Here is a 23,119-nt window from a genome sequence, read left to right on the forward strand (position 1 = left end):
CAAAATACCGATACGGAAATCTATCCCATTTAAGAGAATAACAATGATGAATGCGAAACAATCACGAGGGTTAGTGAGCCGAGCCTCCTGCTTCAAAAAATAAATAACTAAGCATTATAAGAACAACTTTTGAAATTTTTCTTTAAAAAAATCATTTATAATTCCTATTGTGAAACAATGGTAAGCAAACTTTTAAAAGTTATTCTTTAAAAACCTTTGCAAAATTAAATTTCTAAATTTTCAATTAAATATTTTATTGTAAAGAAATGCCGCCAAAGGAAAGAAAACTTAAAAAAATGCCGTATATACCGGAGTATAAGGTCGAATTTCCAAACAACTAAATTTTTTTATAAATCGTGGGGGGGGGGTCGATTAAGAGGGTATAAAGTCAGACATTCGTTGATCGTGAAATATCGATGCATTATAAACAATGATATACATATGGATAATTCTGTATGGATTAACCTCTTTCAAAAACTACTTTCATTATGTCAATATTCAATTAATTTTGCATTTTCTCTCAGCATATTTTCTTTACATATTAAGTTTTCTTGGGTTTTTTAACGGTTAACTTATACACCCGATATACCAGAAAGTTGCTATTTCGTAATAAAAAACAGGATTCAACCTATACAGAGGTAAGACTTATACAACGGGATGTGCAGTAATAAAAACTTTTAATTAAGTTGTTAGCAAATAGTTTCTAGCTTTGCCAAAGAATACGTGAGTCAAGGTTTCTCGTAACAAACCTTCAATAAAACCCTTTTTAATTTAATTCCCCCCCACACACACCAACTTCATTAATTTTTAAATGTCAAATGAGTTTTTCAGCCGTCTTCATATAATTTCAGAAAACACACGAAAAAAAATTCAATGCACTACTTAATTTACATAAATGTGGAAAATAGTAAAGGTTGAAATGTGGATAATAGCAATAATTAAAAATTGGCTAGGTTGTGCAAAGAAGGTTATATTAAAAAAAATAGTAAAGGTTAGAGTGGGATCAAGTAGATATGCCAACTCTGGGGAGCTATTTTCTTTCTCATGTGTTATGTGTTCATTCCTTTAATCCTTTTTCATCACGTTTATTTCTAGTTATAAAAACAAAATTTATAAATTCGGTTATTTAAAGCAGTGTTCCCCAAACTTTTTATCACCGCGGACCTGTCAACGTTTGATAATTTTACAGTGGCCCGCTGGGGGTGGGGGGGCGTTCATTGTTTATATTTAAGATTATTTTGATTCATTAATTTTAATTTAATTGTATTTAAACATGCCTTCAAAATAAAATACAGTTACAACAAAAAATATAGTGATTTAACATTTTAACTTACTAGAACGTTAAATCAATGAGAATCCTGAGCTTGTTTCTTTGCAATGAGACGGTTCAATCTGGGGGTAATCGGAGACAATGATACATTACAAACATTAAAAAATGTAAGTCACTACCTTCAGGGGCCCCCTTTTTTTTAAAATAAATAAAATTTTAATGAAACACCGATATTTTTAATTTGGGTCATAAACCTAGGAATTTAATTCAGTTTCAATGAAATGGGCGGACCAGAGGTTGGGGAACACTGATTTAAAGGATATGAACTCGAGTTAATGTCCAGTTCCATACAATAGGTAAAATTTTGAAATTCAATTCTATTTTAGATAATTACTCAATTTCAATTTTAGATAATTACTTAAAGGAAATCCTTTTTATCAATCAATTTCAGTCCCAAAATATTTTAACAAAACATTTCTAGAAAAAAGGGCGCTATAAAAATTTAAAACAAAATTTCTAATTTTAATTTTCTGGCAGTCACATTTGTGTCAGTTATTTCATAAAGAAATCTCTTCAATGACCAAACAAATACTGAAAATGTAATCATAATATTGCCTTTGTGGAAAATATATAAGTACTGATCACTAATTCTACTTTCATGAGAAATAAACAATCTGTGACTACCACTACTTAATAACAATTAAAACATACATATTTATTTTTGAGATTTCTTTTTGAAACTATTAAATAAATAATTCCAAAAAGCTGAAATGGTAAGATATTACTCGATTAAAAACTTTAATCTCTTTAAAAAATATATTAATAAGAAATACCTGTTNCGATTCCATCTGGGGGTAAGCGGAGACAAGGATACATTACAAACATTAAAAAATGTATGTCACTACCTTCAGGGGCCCATTTTTTTTAAATAAATGACATTTTAATGAAACACCGATATTTTTAATTTGAGTCATAAACCTAGGAATTTGATTCAGTTTCAATGAAATGGGCGGACCAGAGGTTGGGGAACACTGATTTAAAGGATATGAACTCGAGTTAGTGTCCAGTTTCATACAATAGGTAAAATTTTGAAATTCAATCCACCTTCCAAGCAAAAGAATAAGAAAAATAATAATTTAAAAAAAAAAAATCAAATTATTTTAGACAATAAGTTAAAGGAAATCCTTTTTATCAATCAATTTCAGTCCCAAAATATTTTAACAAAACATTTCTAGAAAAAAGGGAGCTATAAAAATTTAAAAAGAAATTTCAAATTTTAATTTTGTGGCAGTCACATTTGTGTCAGTAATTTCATAAGGAAATCTCTTTAATGACCAAACAAATATTAAAAATGTAAATATAATATTGCCTTTGTGGAAAATATATAGTAAGTACTGATCACTAATTCTACTTTCAAGAAAAAAAATAATCTGCAACTACCACTGCTTAATAACAATTAAAACATACATATTTATTTTTGAGATTTCTTTTTGAAACTATTAAATAAATAATTCCAAAAAGCTGAAACGGTAAGATATTACTCGATTAAAAACTTTAATCTCTTTAAAAAATATATTAATAAGAAATACCTGTTATTTCCTATTTATATATTTTTAAAGCAAATGAAGTTTTCAATCATGCAACATAATAAATGATAACTATGAATCTTTTACTCATTGCAAAAAGAAGGAAAATAATGAAATGTAAAATTAGAAGTCCTGGTGCATCTTATTTACTATTTGAGATTAAGGTTTCAAGTTTGAAAAAATCTCTTTAAACATTGAATCGCGAGCCTCTTAAATTCGTTTTAGCATTGTTACTAAATAAAGAATATTTTAATAAGAAAAAAATTATAAAATATTACCTGAATTAAAAATAACTTCAACTTTCACTTATTTTCTCTCCATGACCGCGGAAGTGCCTGGCGTCAAAACATACTTGCGTATTCATTCACACATCGTCCATGTCGAGAGAAAAAAAAAATGATATGTATCAATAGATAAAAGTATCTATCTGGCACACATTAATATTTTTAAGACTTTCTTAAACGATAAATCATGTCACTAATTAAAAAAAAAAAATAACGATAAACTCAAAATAAAAGTTTTCAACTACACCGTTCGCTAATCTCTTTGATGTACGATAAAGAAAGTTAAAAAAAAAGTTCTAATAAAACTGACTGTTAATTTCCTTAGTGGATTGTTAGTCGTGCGCCTCTCAGTTGATTACTCACTGTCCAGATTGGGCAAAAAGCCATTTTTCCGAGTTTAGTAAATGGCATTATTGAATCACGTGGGTAAGATGATCCCTTCCTCCTTCTCACCTTCCCCGACAGAAGATCGCCAGAGGAAAGTTTTAAAGGTTGTCACATCTGGCAAAAAATCGCTTTCTTTATTGATTTATTTTGATAGGAGAAGAAGGGAAATAATAAAACTGTGGGCAATTCTTTCCTAATACGTTAGTTTATTAAGAATTATTGGCGTAAAAGCCCTTTTTGGCAATACAACTTGTTTTATAAAAAAAAACATTCTACTAAAAGTTTAAGCTAAATAGACTTATAAAAACCAATGTTCCTTAGATAATTAAAAATGTTATTGTGGAGTTAATCCGCAATTAATAATAAAGTCAGTATTAGATTAACAAATTTTAAAATTTTTTTTGTTTTTTTGCCGTGTTTGAAAATCGAAAGAGTACCTGCTGGTTTCGAGTGTTTAACTTAACGTTACATTTTGTCTTGCTGCGAAAAAACTGAGAAACTTAGAAACTTGAAATGACAATATTGTATGCACAGATGTATTAGGAGTACGATAGGATAAAAAAATTAACATTAGATTATTATTTCGAGAACTAATAACTAAGACTAAGACTTTCGACAACTAAGACTTCCAGTAAAAAAAAAAATAATAAAATTTAAAAAAATCCCATGCAGACCCTGTAAGCCGCAGGAATGCAGCTAAACACTCGAAATTTGAGTTGCTGAAAGGGCCATTTTTGTTTATAAACTTAAAACTAATTTTTAAAAAAAAATTATAATTTGTTCGAAAGTTACTGCAATATTAAGTGCTTTGTTGCTAATATTTCTCACTTTTTTGCCTGTGATTATTTCTGTTAGGTTAGTGCAGAAAACTAAAACTATTTACGAGAAGAAGGAATTAAAAAAAATTAAGATTCAATGCGAGAATTACACTGAAGAGCCACAAAGAAACTGGTATACCTGCCCGTGTAGGGCCCCAGCGAGAACGCAGAAGTGCCGCAACACGACGTGGCATGGATTCGATCAATGTGTGAAGTAGTGCTGGAGATAATTGACACCATGAATCCTGCAGGGCTGTCCATAAACCAGTGGGAGTAAGAGGAGGTGGGGATATCTTCTGAGCATCATGTTGCAAGGCATCCCAAATATGTTCAATAATGCTCATGTCTGGGGATTTCGGTGGCCGGCGGAAGTGTCTAAATTCAGAAGAGTGCTCTTGGATCCACTCCCAGACATGAGCATACTGTACATTAATGTACAGTATGCCGGGAGAATATATTATAAAATAATGTTTTCGTGACATTTAAAAAAAATATTTCCCTATAAATCCACAGTATTCTATTCATCTTTAAAAGTATAAATAGAGTATCAAGTTGCAAACTGAACGTCAAATTGATTAAAGAGCACTTTTACCTACATTTGGTAAGATTCAATTACATATTACAGTATACTCTCGTTATCACGAACTTCGATATCTTGAAAACCTTATTAGGTCAAAAAAAATACTTTCCCCCTTGGCGCAACATATCCACCTAATGTTAATTTGAATTCTTATGTCGAAAGGTTTCTTCTCAAAACCTTGCTGTGTCGAACTTTTTTTTGAAATAGACAATGATTTTTTTCTCGGAAAAATCGCAATGTAAACCAATTTTTTTTCTATTTAATGCATAATTGTTCTTGTCTTACGTTTAAAAATAAAATTATCATTGTTGTATTTAGACTTATAGTCAGCTATCATTACATACATATTTAATAGTAGTTATTCTTATGTTTCATTATCCTACTTTTTAGAGTAATACTTTAGAATGTATTTTTTTTCTACTTTTTAGAATTTTATTTAGTTCTGAACTTAATATCTCGAAAACTCGCTATCTCGAAATTTTTTCTCACGTCCCTTCAACTTTGAAATATCGAGAGTATACTGTATATTGAAAGTAAAAAAAATTTACTTCTCATTTATTATTTCTTATTGGGTAACAGATTCGGTAATCTCAAGTTTAAATATTTTTTTCGAATACAGTTGAATATTTTACAAATCCAAATAATCGTTCATTTTGTTAGTTACGACTGACACATTAGCAAACTGTTCTTAGACATAAAATGATAATCCTTATATATTTTATAAACATAATGGTCTATCTCTCTCTCTTTCTGAAAAAGGGAGAAAATAATGATGAATAAGAGGCTACCATGGGGGTTGGTGAGCGGAGCGTGCCGGGGCAACACGTCCTAGAAGAAAGAAGGCCTCAGCACGGATCAATTTAGTAGTCCGATGTAACGAACATAACCTGCTCAGTGGATGAAAAATAAGACAAATGTCATTGCGTTCGGACTACTAAGCTGCTCAGTGGTGGCTAATACGAAAGATGTCATTACGTTTGGACTACCAAAGGATCGAATTTCTTGTCTATGGTAACCCGAACTGAGGTCTTTTCTTTTCTAGGAGGCATTGCTAGCTCTGTCCAATGAATAATACAAGCTTCAATAGTTTTTTGACCGTCCCAAAGCACCATCCATGCTATGCTATATATCAATTGCTGATTCATCATAATCGTCGACAAAAACAAACTAACAGACACAAATGTAAAAAGAGGAGATTGATAAGAACCCTATAAAAAGTTTATTTTGATCTAAAAATTAAAAACGTAGGACACATCACTTCGAAAATAAATGTACCGAAAATTTCGCTGATGTCTTTGCAAAGTGATGCGTTCTAAGTTTTTCGTATTAGGTCTGACGAATGAAAGTAAAAGTATGGTCTCCTTTTTTGGCCTGCTTGCAAAACGTAGTTTTTAAAATTTTTATATAGTGCTTTATTCTTCTTCCGTTTAAAAGCTAGAAGTTCTTAATAAATATACATTCTTTTTTGTTGAAAATTGTAAATTTGATGTAAACAAACATAATGAAATTGCAATGAATATAAATTTAATATGCAGTTTTTCTCAGCAGGTTAATAGATTTCAGCAAAAGGATGAATTAAAATCAAGATTCATTATGAGTCTTTTCGTAGATATTTAAAATTTGCTTTCGTCATCTGAAACGCCCACTCAAATTTCGCTCTTTGAGTTTTTGTAAAAATTCGATCTATGTGAACCTTATATTTTTTACACCAAGCTACCGAAATTCTAGGATCGCAGTAATTTAACTTCGACGTTGACAGAGCAATGTGTTTATTCAGTAAGTGTTTTTCCTTAGTATTAATTAGCTTCTCCAACTGTTCTTCGCAAGCTTTTATCATTCGCTGTTTCACGGCCACTTTTCTCTTCGACTTCTCGTTTGGTAATTCTTCCTTGAAGTCTCTAAAATCGTCAAGTTCGGTCCTGAGTTTCTTTAACTTTTTTTGCCTCTCGCCTATTTTCATCTTCAGCTGTTTTGTTCGTTTATCGAAGTTCTTGGGAGGCATCCTTCGGTGGTTGCAAAGTACAGCAACTTCCCTATTCGCTTGTTCATACGCTCTAACTTTCTCAATCATGTTCATGTTCTTTTTTGTGAACACCTTCAGCTGTTCTTCGAACACTTTAGAAGCATTGTAAGTACGAAATACTTTCGCGGACAATCCTTCCATTATCGTGTGCAAGTGCTCGTTCAGTGAAGCCGGCGTTATTTCATCAAAGAGTTTGTGCTTTGGACCTTTGCCTTTTAGCAACTCCTGTATGGCCTTAAAGACTAATGGTTCGACTTCGACTGTATTTTTATACTCCATAGAGTCTTTAGAAAGAAAATGAAAGCTTACGACACACTTACGACCCATTTTTCTCAGATTAATATGTTCTTTTCTAAGCGAACAACAGCCAATAGTGTCTACTTGATCCTTCCCTTTTTCATTCCCAACTCTTAACGCCAAACGATCTATAAAGTACAAAGCTACTGATGTTTGCTTGTATACGGGACAATCCGATTTCATACCTTTCATGTAATCCTTTTTAATTTTATTGCTATATTTATGCAGAGCTCTCGACAATTCGAACTTTGCAATGTCGCCTTCTTCTCTTAATGTAGAGCTTGGACTAAGAAATACATACTTATAAGTGTTGGATATGTCGTCAAACCAACATGCCAACCACGTGACAGTGTTGTTGTGCACCACTTCCCTCCATTTCCCACCTACACTTGGTTTCGGTACTTTGCAACCCGTTGATAAATTGATGGTAACATCGTTTGGCGTGATTCTTTTTTTCAAAGTTCCCATTTTCGGGTGATTGCCTCGGCCTCTAAATAAACCTGGTGGCTCGACTTTGTAGTTCCCAATCTTTTGTTTCTTGCCATCTACCATACACCAGGCGTATTTTTCCTCTAACTTTTCCCGCTTTCTTTTCTCCCGTTGCTTTTTCTCCTTGCTCCATTTTTTCTTGGCTTCGGCTTCTTTCTCAAAATGCTGCGTAATCTCCGTGAAATTGCACTTTTCGAGATAAGTAATTTTCTTTTGCTCTCTCGAAGTCATCGTTTCTCTCCAATCTCTCATAAAATTTTCGTTGAACGTCACATTTTTCACGTATTTCTCCTTAAGCATCTTGGCGTAGAGTGTGGCGACTTCTTCAGCTTTCCTATTCAACTTGAAACGTTTGTTATTGTACTTGAAAGAGACATTTCTTGGCAAAGGCTTGTATTTTGGTGGAAACATGGGACCATTGTGTTTAAGCTTTCTCCATTTAACTCTACCTGGACGCGTTTTTTTAATCAGTTTTGTCAAACTCTTAGCTGTTCTCTTTCTCTTTTTAGGTTCAACCTTCATTTTAAACTACTAAAAAAACTATAATTTCCTTTTGCAACGAATTTTGATTTGTTTGTTTACTATTCAGCCACATATATGATTTTTGTTTCATACATTCTTGAAACCTGCATCATACTTTTGCTAACTTCCATAAAAGGGATTAGAACAGCAGAAACATGTGTTACTACAGAATATTCACTTTCTGAATGATAATAGTTATCAAGTAACAGTTTAAAAGTATATAAATATACGTAACTATTACAAATCACCGTTATTGTAACTGGGTCATAACAGATATTCACTCTCTGACTGAAAATAGCTATCAAATAACAGTTTCAAAAAAAAAAAAAAAAAAAACNTATACAGTTATAGGTACCTATTACAAAATCATCGTTTCTAGATACTGTTCTCATTGGACTTGTCCTTGCAGAAGAATATTTTTTATTTTTGCTGTTTACTACGTATTCAACGCAAAAGATTATGCTAGATAGTATTCATCGTATACCTGGTTCTCTCTTCTTTCAGCAGACAACAGAGGTGTTTATAACTTCCTTTCGATGATACGAATGCATTGATATACAATTTACACTAATCTGAGCTATGACGTCATAGGTGGATTGCAAGACTTCCGGTTTGATTTTTTTAAAAAATTTTTTAGGATATTGGGTGAAAAGTAGTCTGCACAAAATTTGCGATCCATTTCATCTTCCACGGTACGTATCTCTATATTTTATTTGAGTTTCTGGGATTAAAAGTAAGTTTATAGAGCAAAGAAAATTTCTTTGTTGTTGCCGTAGGCCATTAAGGCAAAGGGGGGCGATTGTTCGTAGTTTCCAGTGGAGCCATCTATGGCCAAAAACTCGACTTGTGCACGCATACGTCACACCCTTTTACATAGCGGGCCCTTTCATTCATCCACAGATTGTAATTTTGACCTGAACCAGAGAACGATTAATCTCCAATCCAGTACCCCCAGATACATAATTTGTTATCCGAACATGGAGGACTTTATGACCCGACAGATTGAACGTGGACCATTTACTACACGGTCACCATTTACTACACGGGGAGTCTTCAGTCGGCTGGGAGTCACGAACGGGAGTTCAGTGCTCTACCAACCAGGTACCCCGGTCAGAGAATTTCCTTACTCAATTATATAACTGTTTCAAGCAAACTAAAATTTTTGAATTTTTGATCAAAATTTCTAGACCATACACAGAAAATATTATTTGATTTTTTAAAAAAAAATGTCTGTAATGTCCAATGGGATTGACCACTTTTGCCGTGTATTACATTTCCTTTGAAAAAAAAATTGAAAGATGTGGCACATTTCTAGAGTTATCCCCAAAAATGCGTCTGTTTGTATACTTGTGGACATGAGTGTATGTTGCTCTTGTTACTCCAGAGTTATAAGTGCTACAATACTGAAATTTAGATAGCGATATCTTATGCGTTCTTGCAGGGCACAGAAATGCTTTGGGCTTCTATAGCACGTCATATTGTTTGAAATCGAACTAAAAAACTTCACATACATGAAATAAAGCATTTTTATGATATGCAATAATTTTAACAAATTTAAACACATTTTGATTACCCCAAAAACTCAATGAACATAACTATGCACAATTTAAAAAATAAATAAGATTCTAATCAGTTTCAATCCTCAAATAATAAAATAATTTTCTAAACCACGAAAGCTAATTAAAATAATTAAATAAAAAACGCAAAGGTATAACAAATCGAGAAAAAAAATCAAACGGTGTGAAATATTTTGTCAAACTTAGCAGTTATTAAAACAATTAATCTTTCAATGAGCAACAGCCATTACCAGTTTAGAAGTTGCTGTCCCTCCAAACTCTTACAATTATTGCTTTATTCAACTCATTTCAAATACTAAAAAGAGTGGGTAGTGGTCAAGCATTTTTATGACTTAAAACTTGCTCACATTCATTTATTTTACAGGTGAGTATAAACCTTAGAAAGTAGAATGACAGATGTCGGTTACCCTTTTAAGTTTTTCTGGTGATAAACTATCCAAATTATTGATAATCCATAACTATTTCTAGAAAGAAAAACAAAATGCACACTTTATACAATATATTTATTTTCGCACGTGGCAATGAAAAGGCAGACCAGCTAGCCAAGAAAGGGACACTCGAACCACAATGTAATAAACCGATTCCACCAGACTCCCTTAAAAAAAAAAAATTTCCGAGAAACTTATGGCCGACCTAAAGCGCAACCAAGCAGTAAAATCCACCGGAAAACCCTGGGCTAACATCCAAAACAGTTGGAAGAAATTTTGTCACAGTCCCCGTAAGAAGGCTGTGGCAAACTTCAGACTCTCAACAGGCCATGACTGCTTGGCAGAGCACCTCAACAGAATAGGTATTCTTCTATCTAGTGAGTGCCAAATCTGCAATTCGGGAACTATGAACTCAGACCACTTGCTTGTATGCCCTTTACTGGACAAACAATCTCAAGAGCGGGGTGATCTCTGTAAACTTTACTGGGATGCCAGAGATCACTCTGTAAAGACTACTCTTCATTCTTCACTGTATATAGTTTTTTTAATTTAATTTTATCTCTGTGTTCTTTTTGTGTTAATATGCGTTTGTCATGTGTTTTCTTTGCTTGTTAATGTAATTTTGTTCCTTTTTACTCCTTGTTTATGTCCACTTAAAGCTGAACATTGTATATGGATTAATATTTCCAATAGAGTCATATGTAACAACACAAACATATATTTATTTTAAAAAATATGTAAAGCAAAGTTGTTTGTTCTTAGTTTTTTTTTAAAATAAAAAGTAAGATTATCAAGCCTGTTTGTGCCCATATGTAAAGATGGTACTGCATTTTCGATTACATTAAGATCGTAAGGTATCAAACTTTTTTATTAAAAGTAGAAAAACAAGAGACAAAGCGATGCACTGAGTGAAATCACTTTTCGTGATCAATCAATTATCTTTTATTGTTTCGTCTCTTTATTGTTTTGTTTCTTATCTAGTCTATCAATAGATATTAGTTGGAATAGCTCCGTCCAAAAAATTTTAAAATATGAACAGTGTTTGTCTAATGAACACTGTTCAACGGTAGAATTACTATCTTTTATTCATCTGATTGGCTAAAATGTAATAAAGGAACATATTCTCTGTAAGAGTTCTAATTGTTTGAATGAATTGTAAATTCCGTCAAGGAGTCAACTATACAGTAAACAGTACACGTTCAATTATTAATTCGGTTATTTTTAAAAAAATCGGAATTGTTCTATTATACAGGGTGTTCCAAAATTATCTTTACAACTTCAAAAATTCATAACTTCGAACATAAACAAGATATTTAAATTCTGTCTTTTGCATGTATTACTGCAAGTAATAAAGTTTTTTTCCCAATAGGCTGAAAAGTTTTAAGTGAGGATGTGGACACCACAACAGAAAGCTCAATGCGTCTCATGGCCGTATTCGCTCCACATTTTTTAGGTCATCAAANAGGTTATGTCAAGGTACGTCTCTTGTGAATATCAATTGATTGTTAGGTTTTCTCTTTTCTAATTGCCATTTATATTTCACCAAATGCAGCCATTAGGGATATTAAATTATTTATTGCAAAATCTTTATTGCCACTATCCACTGCAGGTTCACAAGATCTGGCAGCCGTTACTGGTGAAGAAATTGATTATTGTGAGCGGCCTGTGATCCTTGCAGGATATTTAATGTGAATTTCTCGTTACCTGAAGCTGAAACATTATTTACCTTCCTTAACGACAAATTTGGATTGGAAATGAAAAATGGTAAGAATGATCCAACAACCAAAGGGGTAACTACCATTGATGCAGTTTTTCCAAGAAATATTGAAAAAATAGAACTCAAACATTTCGTATCTTACTTTAGTTATCATAATCCCATTGTAAATGTTATAGATTTGGATATTTCTCCACTCGAAAATTATAATTAAAAGATGCGATCAATCGTGGATTGTAAGCATTGTTAATAAAGTTTGTCTTAAAGAGACAATATGATTTCCCTAAAAATCAATTTCTACCCCTTCCTATTTTCATTTCCACATTACGAAGTTTCACTTCTTCCGCGAGGAGGGACTTCACGCACTGTTTTTTTTTATTTTCTTATATTTTAACATTCTCTCTGAGACAAAAAAAAAACAACAAAAAAAAGCAACAACATGATTTCCGTGCATGTATACTAACAGTTATTTCTCTGTATTGAGCTATTATCTTAGTGGAAGTTTCGGGCACCGATAAAAAAAAACCTGCATGGAAACAATTCTAAGAAACAGTTTGATGTAAAAATACAACCTTTGGAAAGCAATATGACTTATCAGTAAGCTATTCAAATCCCTTTATTTGTAACAAAAGTTACAAAATAAAATTTTATTGTAGCAACATACGTCATTTTTAATAAATCCAAAAGATATGAATGAATCATTCATTTTGGATCTGTTACACTCTGTCCTTACCTGTTTAAAAATGCCCCCACCCGCACTATTGATAAATACGGAAAAAACAATGAATTTAGCATTTTAGATGATAGCACGAAAAGAGCGAAGAATAACTTTTTGTAAAAACCTTGAACATTTGTGGTCAGCTGGATACCTCAAACCTTGATGATGAAATAGAATAAACACATCCCAATTCATTCATTATATTTATTTATTTTGCAAATTCTTTATATTTGCTATTTTCCCCTACATTTCCACTTGTATTTATTTTTTTAATTTTGCTCATTGATTGATTTTTTGCTTTTTACGGTTAGATTAACTTTTTGATTTTTACCTGGAATTTTTTAAAGTAAAAAAAAAATTTTTTAGAAACTTTTAATAACATTACTGCGCTAATTAGCAATCGTTAATTTTTTATTTTTAATGTTGCAACGTTAACACCAAAATATTCCAGTTCATTATTAAACAAACTCTTCGTAAATACATTTTTCTTTAGCTTTTTTCCCAACATTATTTTAATTCTATGGTTGAGAACATAAAGAAAAGAAAGTTATCTTTCTTTGATTATACGATCTTCAAATAAAATAAAAACTGAAATTCAAAAAAAAAAAAATATCAGTGATATATTAAGAAATTATAATTCAAATATATGATACATTCTTGCTTATCGATTTCTTTTAATAATATCTGTGACAAATGTTTTTCATGAGTATATATTTGTAACAGGGTTGACATGATTTAAATCCCTTGATTTTTTTAATAAAAGATTACTCTTAATGATTATTACAAATAATTATTAAGTCAAATATTGTTTTATTCAGGATAATATTTATAAATATAAAGGTTATAAATTTTAAGTCTCATTTTATTGTTCTTGAACGTTTTATGCAGGGAAGTAATGTATATAATTATTTAATGTTCAGAATAGACTAAAAATTTTAAAAAAAATTGACTAAATGTAGATTAGACTGCTGTGAAACATTTAACTATAACTTTCCATTGCAAGTAAATAATTGGTTATAGGATAAAAACATTTCAATAATACCATTTTAGTGTTATGTTCCTTTAAACAAATGATTTAATATACACTGAAGAAAAACTTGCTCTGCCAAAAGTAATTTAGAATAATTTACTTTTCATTTGACATCTAACTGACAAATACAGTTTGTGTCTTAGTAAATTCATGAAAGAATTGAACTTAGAAATTCATGAACGATTGATTTTTTTCAGGGATTAGCTTGCAATAATTATTTTACACACTCTAGTTACAAAATATTAAGTACTTTAGTTATAATACTGCTTTTAAATTGCATCAAACATTAATATATTCTACCAGAGCTTTAATTGATATATAGGCTCGAAATCAAATGAACTGGACCAATGAACGCCAACTCTCACATTTTCATGAAATTTTGTGAGAAAGTACTTGCTGAAAAAGGGCTGGAATAATTTTTTTTAAATTGCTTGCACAAAAACTACGATGAGGGGGACATTTTGAAATTATACGCAATTTAAGAAAATGACGGACCATAGCTCATGTGTTCTTAAAGTTTATAATTTCTTCTTTAATGAGCAAATTTATTTAATTTTGGTGACCTTAGAAAGAAAAAAGTGAGAGCTATGTAATTAAACTATTAAAATTCTAGAAATATATTAAGTATTTCAAAAATTTTATTAAAATAAGTTTTGCCTTTTTCTTTCTTATAAATTTTCAGAATTGTTTTACATGTTCAGTGACCCAAAAAAAAAAATAATAATAATAAACGGACCATCCTAAATAAATTATCGAATCTTCACGTTTTAGGATTTAATATTAATAGGTCGCGGGTGTGACCTCAAATATGCTAATTAGTTAGTGCAGACGACATTTTAAGTTACGAAATTAGACAAAACAATTTAAGCATACCTTTTTTCGATGGAACCGGATTTCTGACCCCCAAAATAGGTTTCTGTTTGATTTCGTAACTTAAAATATCGTCTTTACTAATTAATAAATATATTTGAGGTCACCTCCTCTAGCCATTGAGATTGAGTGATAGAAGATCCGATCATTAGATCAAGAATTATTCAGGGTGGTCCGTTTTTTTTATATTACTTACTGTAAACTTTTCGCAACTTTTAACGCATCAATTTTATTTTCGCATAATGTTTAAATATCCTTAAAGAAAAAAAAAGAGGGTGTTTTTTTGGCATCATGTTTTTGGCATAAAATTTTTTTTTTAGTACAAAAACTAATTTTCTTAGTCTTAATTTTTTTTTCTCCTTGTGTTTAATATATTTTTCAACAAAAAAAATTATAAGAGGATGTTTTCCGTTCTTTTGTCATTAAAAAAAAAAACTCTTTTTGTAGCACAAACAACAAATTTTTTGACCTCAATTTTTTTTCTCATTATGTTAAATATTATATTTTTCCGCATAAAATATCTAAGGGATGTTTTTTTTTCGATCATTAAAAAATAAAATACTTTTGGGTTTTTGTAACACAAAAACAGTTTCTTGATCATATATATTTTTTTTCCTGACATATTTCAATACAAAAAATATTAAGAGGGTGTATTTTGTTTTGATTGAATTACTTTATTTATAGAACGAATCTCTTGAAATACTTAAGCTAAAAACCACAATACATTTTTCTTAAGGCAGCCTTTCGAAGATTCCGCCGTAATATGAAATGCCTTCTTGCGAATAATATGCTACTTTTATAACTGCTTTGAGTTTGCTTTTGTTACTCATGACTGCTATGTCAAGTTAAACCTATCCAAAGCCAGCTTTTATTTTGAAAAAGCCATAGTTTTGTGAAAAGGAAAAACGTTTGTGGTCTAATTTTTTACTATTTAAAAACTTACTCCAAATGCTGCATTTCCTGGGCTCATATAACAATTTGCAAAAACTGAGAATAAGACAGTGGTTTTGATAATTTTCATGTAGGTGGAAAAATATCGCTAAATTGGCGATTTTTAAAAAAGTTTAATAACTTTTAAGACAGATAATTCTTCATGACAAGATTATACATATAGTTTAAAATCATAGCATTGCTTCAAGTGCCATAAGTTCAGTGGTACTTAAAATATGACTTGTTTTTTTCCCTTGGTGACAAAGCTTCGAAAAACACAATGACCAAAAACAAAAAAACACCCTTTTGTCTTATTTATGCTGAAAATTATAGCATTTAACATTGTGTGTAAAAATTGAAATCAAGGAACTTTGTTTTTGTGCTATAGAAAAAAAAATTTAAATATTTTTATTAAAAACCACTTTTTGTTTTTTTAATGATGCAAAACACCCTCTTGATTTTTTTTTATGTTGACAAGTATGACTTATAGTGAGTCACCATCTGTACTTACTCCATTTTGTTAAACTGAGTAAGATTTCAAAATGGTCCCCTAATCGTAATTTTGGTCTAAAATATTTGAAAATTTTATAATTCCTAGTGGTAACTAAAATATTGCACAAATGTCTTAATAAATTAGATTTAAAAGAATGTTGGTCACCAGTACATATAAATTATGTAAACAGTTGTATAAAAGACTAGATGGTCAAACTCTGATAAACGTCTTAAATATTTTTTTTATGTATTTCAACATTTTTGCTAAGATTAGAAAAATATTGCGCCCAAACCTGAAATGTTGGCGAGTATGGGATATGTGTGGATTTACCAACTTTAAAAAATAAAATAAAAATTGAATCCAGCTTTGTTTTTCTTTCCATTAATCAATTAAATTTTTTCAATTAATCATTCGGACATCAGATGATTAATTGACGCTTATATTTCCCTTTCACATTTCTCCCCGATTTTGATATTTTTTTCGAAAACTAGTTTATTGTTTTTATTACTGTGTTTATGATAAGAAAAATATTTTATAATTTTTTTTAATGTGTTAATTACCTAGTACCGATTGAGGTTTGGCGAGAAAGAATTCATGAAATTGGCAACCTTTAGTACCAGTCTCGGGCTTACGTTTGTTGTGTGTCACCTCAGGTTTTTCCCGTTAACGCGCCAACAGTGACAGAGGGCGCCGGTCTTCTGTTTTTGTTTAAAAAGTGAAACTAATACTTCACCGTCTAGAATTGTTTCAAGAATTAGCAGGTGTTTTGATTCCTTTTTTTTCTACCTCTCATTTCGTGATAAACTTGACACTGATTTGCGTCTACTGGCATCCATAAAACTAAATAGCCTATAAGGTTAATATAATCAGTCATTTATGTGTAAGTCTTACACGCGATGTGAAATATTAACATCAAAATACAAATGAAAAACTAGCTACGTGAGATGCTGTCCAGTTACTTTTACAGGGTGCGTAGCCAAATTATTCAACAAAAAATAAGCACCTTTTAAGCACTCAAAAAATATTTTTAAGCACTTTAAAAAATTTAAAAATTATAATTAGGCATGGTTGAAGGTTTTTGACAATCGACGGTTATATCTTCTTTTAACCGTCATGTCAAAATAAAGAAAACCTTTTGATATTGTTTCTGACAATTGTCAAAAACCATGAAATTTTGAATCATGTAAAACGAATGGCGCTTTCATACGCTACGAACTGACTATACGCCGAAATAAATTGGGGTTGAATTAATTATGAAAACGTTGAATAGAACAATGTGAACTGTGTCTTTTTGCATGATTCGAAGCGAAAATCAACATAGTAAAGAAAAAATCTCATTTTGAAAAAGGTAAAATTAAGCACTTTTTAAAAAACACCTGAAAACGCACCTTTAAGGGCTTTTAAAAAACGAAAATAAGCACTCTTTAAAAACGCTACGCACCCTGCTTTTAAGAGGGAATATGCCACGTGATATGGATGGGGGGGGAGCAACTCTTAATAAAAATGTGAAATATATTTATAGAACATTAATAAATTAAAATGTATAATTTAGAAATTTATTCATTGCGAATTATATGAGACTACTTTTTTTTAAAAATCTTATTTCAAAATATCAGGCATTGTTCAAATATTACGTATGCATGGTTTTGGCAATTTTAGACTCCCCCCCCCCTCTTGTCAGCGAAAATAAACCAATCTCACTCCCCCTGTGATGCATGTTTACACAAGAAAGTTGCAGTATCCTCTCTTTGTTTTTTGCTATAACATTTACTGTCAGGGCCTGACTTAGCCTAATCGGGCCCCCCTCTGCTTCATTACTTCAGTAATAAAGAACCAAACTTTATGGAGGTATTTAAATTTTTAAACTCATTATAGATAACAAGATTGACCAGAACCTAAAATAGCTATAAAGTCCTCCCCCCCCCTCCAATGGTCAGACTAAATATCGTTCTGTCCATTTTATTGATTTTCTGACAATACTATGTCCATCATGACGGATGCAGTTTTCTGATACTTAACTTAGTCATTTAGCCGCGAAAAATTCATATCTTTGCTGACATAAGGGCGGAATTCAGCCTAAATTTTCGGAATTACGATGGCTCTATCAAAGTTAATCAAAAGTCTGTATTTTTATAAACATATCGCACTTTGCGATATGCAAAAAATACAGGCTTTTGATTGACCCAATTTGCCCATGGTAATTGCGAAAATTTAGCTGAATTCCGCCTTAGAAAGTCATAGATTTTGAAATATAGATTGTGTTCATACGATAGATTAATGAAGAAGCTAACATAAAACTGACGAATTTTACACTACATTGATATTTAAAAAAAAAGAAAAGTTCATTAGAGAAGGATACGTAAAATAAACTTTCTACTCGATTTGGGGGCGGGCCCCCTCTGATGTGGGGCAACTGCCCCTGCCTTAGTCAGGCTCTATTTATTGTAGTAATATAATTATAGTTTTGAATTCAAGTAAAAGAAGTAACTTTGTCCAAAACAAAATTTATGTTTTCATTCATTTCATAAAATTTGGAGTCTAATATTCATTTTTGTTTCTTCTCCTGTGGTTCTTGACCTCCGAAACTACTATTTCGCAACTCTTTCTTTACCCCCGAATTTAATTCGAAATTTTTCTAAAGGTAGGTTTTTTAAAATTTAAAAATAAGAGAATTTTAGTGTCTTACGTAAGCACTGGTCATATACCTTCTTCCCCCTTGTCAACTAAAATAAGCCAATCACGAACTCCATTATATGCTTATGTAATTTTGAAGGGCTCTTAAGTAAATTTCAGTTGTTTTGAGGAGATTATATTATAAACGGCCAAATGAAGAATAATAAACCTTGTCCATTTTTTTCTTAGTAGCAACTTGTTTGAATTTTTTCTTCTACATCTCTGTTTCCCTCCTTTCATTGTGTTTCGATACTGAGGAAGGTTCGTGATTATGGAAGCAAAACTAGAGTTCTTCTGTTTTTGTGGCTTCATTCGCGTTGCCTAGCTTCATTTTTATTATTATAAATCTCTTTTAAATTATGCATAATTTAACAACCATTGATATAATATAACTCGTTATTGAAAACCTGTTGCAATGCTACTTGTTTTATTAAGTAAACAGTATATTAAAGTAAAGAAGAAATATTTTTTTAACAAAACACTGAATTTATCTGAGTGGAGAAAAAAAAATTTATTTTTCTTTTTAAAGTTAATATAAATGAACTACTAGAAGGCTTCGCCCCCTGCTCGCCAACCCCCGGAACTGCTTTAGCAGTTTACTTCGGATTGCTTCGCAATCCAATGCTCGCGCATTGGATACGTTCTTAACGTCTACCTTTGTATACTTTTTTGAATACTGAAGTTCCGAAAACTTTTCACAGTAGAAAATTCTAAACCTGTACATTTCAATATTATCTGGGCATTTGGCGACACAACACTTATAGAATTGAAGGATTTGTTACGTCAAGCACTCAGGTATCATAATTTTGATCTAGTTGCGCTTCTATGTCATTTTGATTTATGTTGCTAAGTTAACTTTCAAAAAATTCTATGGCTGGCAACAGCATTTTTATTTTTTAAGTTTTTTATTTCTTTTAGAATTGGGTATAATATGAAAAAAACACAACTACTTCGATTTAGTAGGAACAACATATGACGCAATGCTAAACGAATGGAATTTAGTTGTTGTTTATTTAGTTATTGTTATTAGTAGTTGTTGTTATTTGTTTTAGTTGTTGTTGTTTATTTAGTTGTATTTAGTTTCAATAACTTTCCTTTATAATGCAATAAAATCTGGCGAGCAGCTATTTGTTTGATCGAACACTTCGTTTGTTTATTTGTGGCTTGAAGTTAGGCTCGCAGAAAATGCCGTTCATGGGTTAAATTTAGTAGGAGCAACACAACCTGTGACGTAGGCTATATTATACCCAATTGGGCATAATATGAAAAAAACACAACTACTTCCACTCTGTAAATTTTACTAGGAATAATATTTACCTTTTAGTTTAATTAATAAGCTGAGTTTTAAATATGTTTACTAAATTCATAAACTTAGATAAAACGAAATAAATTATTTCAAAAGGAACTAGACTAATACATTTCCAACCTGACGAGTAGCGACTCATAACAACACATTTCGTTTAAGGTTACTAGAAATCAGGTTCACAGTAAATGCTGTTTATTAGTTAAATTTAGTAGGAATAGAGCCCCTGAATTAGACTATAGTATACCCAATTCGTTATTTTTTTAGAGAAATGTTTTTTAACCTAACAGAATGTTCTCTGTATATATGAAAAAAATAAAGTAAATATTTAAGTGTTGTGAAAAGAATCTTATTTAGTTGTACAAAGTACTTCTTTAAAAATTAAAACTGTTGCCACCGGCGGAAAAGAAATACAGCCACGTAAGAGAATTAAATATATTAGATTATAAGCCTAACCATAGTAAAACTTTTAGCACACATTAAAGTGGTAAATTTAGAAAGAAAAAAAATACTCAATTTACTGTTCAAAATTTATTTTCAGGTTGTCAATTCTCATTGTTTTCCAACTTCATAATGAAAGATAACATTATCTGAATAATGTTTTTCATGAATGTATGAATGAACGAATTTATTGTAAATATACTAATATTAAGTAAATAAAATACAAAAAAAAAAAAAAAAATTACAATAATTCTCCTCTCAAGAAGCCACTTTGTTAAGTGTTACGAAAAAATAAATAAATAAATATTACATTTCACTATAGTATGTTTACAGCTTTAATTTTTTGTTATTTGTAGACATTAACATGTCACGCCAGTGGATATAAGGTAGAATTAACAGTTCCACTGGCCACAAGGTGACTAAATATAACAAATGGCGATTCGAAAATTGTCATCGCCACTTTTTGACCAAAAATTTTCCCCTTTGCTTTCGATTATTATTTTTTTCAATAAATATGGAATTATTCTGAATATTTTATGATATTAAAAAATTACTTTATTTCACGTTTTTCTTTTTTAATAAAGTTTTTCTTTGTTTTAGAAATGGACATAGTAATGTTTACCATGTTTTGAGAAAGGCTTCAAAAGAAATACCTAATCAAGTTCTTCATTGGATACCCGCAAGTGACTTGGTATGGGTATCTCGATCCTGATGAGTTGTTGAAACGCGACATTTGTTTACATTAGCAACTGTTCTTTCCATTCGAGTACTTTCATTATATATTTACACTGAGAGTTAACACAAAGACAGATACAAAGCAATGTGGAACATAAACTAACTAATTATGCAAAGTTGCCAGGTACACAAAACAAAAATATATCAGGTTCACAAAAAAAAAAATCCAAAAAGAAATAATAAATCTTAAGTAAACTAGACCTGAAAACATTTAATACACGTTTTTGCTGACATAGACAGTTGATCGCGTTTTAATGTAAATATTTTTGTAAAAACTAACCGAAATTGAATTTTATTAAAAGTTTTAATGCTTGGTTAATTTGGTACAGCTGGGTCCCAGGCCCCATCATACCTTGACTGTATTCAATTTCTTTATGATAGGCGTTGCCATGCAACCACAATTTTGTCGACAAATAAGTACTGTGTACAGCAGTGAGATATATATATATACACAATAAAGACAAAAAGGATAAAACAAAAAATGAGATTCATTAACAAAGAAAATTAAGAAAAATAATAAGTTTTATTTACTGGGATAAGCTGCAAGTACATAAAACTCGTAAAATAATTTAAAAATATGTGCATAAAAAAAACATGAAAAAATATAAAGAGTCTTTAAAAGAGAAGAAACAATTATTAAAATTAAGTATATTTAAATTTTTTTTTAAAAAGCTGGAGAACAAAATAAGGAAAATATATAATCTTGTCTAAGTCTTCAATTTCTTGATTACCCTTTTAGTGTTTTTTCCAGGAGTATTTATAATGTTATGTTTCCCAAATGGGAAACTTCTGCTTTTAACTTTTTTAGAGTATAATCTAATAGCCGGAGGATGCTCTTCTTAGAGATTGTCGAATACGCAGCTTCAGAAATTTTTCCTTAATTTCTAAAAAAAAAACATTAGGTCCAACTTTTCTAGCTTGCAATTTTAATGCTTCACCTTTCTTAAAAGGAACAGGCATTGATGTTAATTTAACTAAACAAGAAGGCCATCTAAATAGAAAAGAGCTAATGTAAAATTCTTTTAAATAATCAAAAGCTACTTTTTCAGAAAACGAGAAAAAAGGAAGAAGATATTATAATCAGAGGAGGAAAGAGCCTCACACCAAAATCAAAACAAAACCAGTCATTCGGCACCCCTGCTCAAAGGGTCTTGTTCTTCGTAGTCATATTAACTGGAAACCATGCAAGCCTAGACGAGTTCTCATAAAAGCCAAACAATATTCACATGTTATTAATTTTTATTTGTGTCTTAAACTAATGTTTTAAATACACTATAAGAAATTAGAATGCATTATGACATTGGGATTATGATCCTAGGCTTTAAAACCAGTTTTTGGCATTTAATATGACAAAAAGAAGCTCATGACTATAACAATCAAACGCTAATTTTTACGATACAATAATTTGCGAAAAGTCAGTTATTGAATTCAAAATACTTTTCCATGTTTATACTTTTAATAGGTTGAAAGGATTAATGGGACAAGGATTAAAACATCACCTAAAAAAGCATATATTTTATTCAAAGTAGATATAAATTTCAGAATAAGAAAAATGATGAGAAATTAAAATAACTTCACAAGATGCACTTTTGTCTTCATTAACACACAACACCTATGCATGAAGAAAAAAAAAAACAGAATTAAAATGAAATAAATAGTCAAACAAATATCAAGAATTTTAAAAGTTAATGAAATAAAACAATATACTCATTGCCTAAAAGTAATAGTTAGGTTTTTTACCACATTGAGGCACTGGATTCATTCGGTCAGAAGATGTCGTCATTTACCACTAAATTAAAAATTCTATAGATATTCTTCTGTGATATAAATATGTGTATAAATAAGTGTGTAAATACGTTTAATTTGGGGGATTGTTTAGATATTTGCCATTAAAGTTTGTTTTAAAAACACAAGGATTTTTTATTTTATTTAGACTATATATACTACTATA

The 23,119-nt window shown here is 30.7% G+C and overlaps 1 protein-coding gene, 2 long non-coding RNA genes and 1 pseudogene across 4 annotated transcripts in view; 1 reads left to right on the plus strand and 3 right to left on the minus strand.

The window, feature by feature from the left end:
• LOC107437769 (uncharacterized) overlaps positions 1 to 3,512 on the minus strand; it is a 58,977-nt gene extending 55,465 nt beyond the window's left edge. Inside the window, exon 1 of the mRNA XM_071184329.1 lies at positions 3,135 to 3,512. The gene's annotated coding sequence lies outside the window, so the exon portion shown is untranslated. The remainder of the gene's footprint in view (positions 1 to 3,134) is intronic.
• Positions 42 to 21,290, plus strand: LOC139426244 (uncharacterized). The gene is made up of 3 exons (XR_011637478.1): positions 42 to 180; positions 8,894 to 8,948; positions 21,034 to 21,290. It is a non-coding gene; the product is annotated as an uncharacterized lncRNA (long non-coding RNA).
• Positions 6,279 to 8,332, minus strand: LOC107437765 (DNA topoisomerase 1 pseudogene; annotated as a pseudogene).
• A 1,378-nt stretch (positions 21,291 to 22,668) lies between the features above and the next one.
• LOC107449686 (uncharacterized) overlaps positions 22,669 to 23,119 on the minus strand; it is a 93,601-nt gene continuing 93,150 nt past the window's right edge. For both annotated transcript variants that reach the window (XR_011637476.1, XR_011637475.1), the window contains one exon: positions 22,669 to 22,780. This is a non-coding gene — a long non-coding RNA (uncharacterized lncRNA). The remainder of the gene's footprint in view (positions 22,781 to 23,119) is intronic.

This window comes from Parasteatoda tepidariorum, chromosome 8 (genome assembly GCF_043381705.1).
Source record: "Parasteatoda tepidariorum isolate YZ-2023 chromosome 8, CAS_Ptep_4.0, whole genome shotgun sequence".
NCBI classification, from domain to species: domain Eukaryota; kingdom Metazoa; phylum Arthropoda; class Arachnida; order Araneae; family Theridiidae; genus Parasteatoda; species Parasteatoda tepidariorum.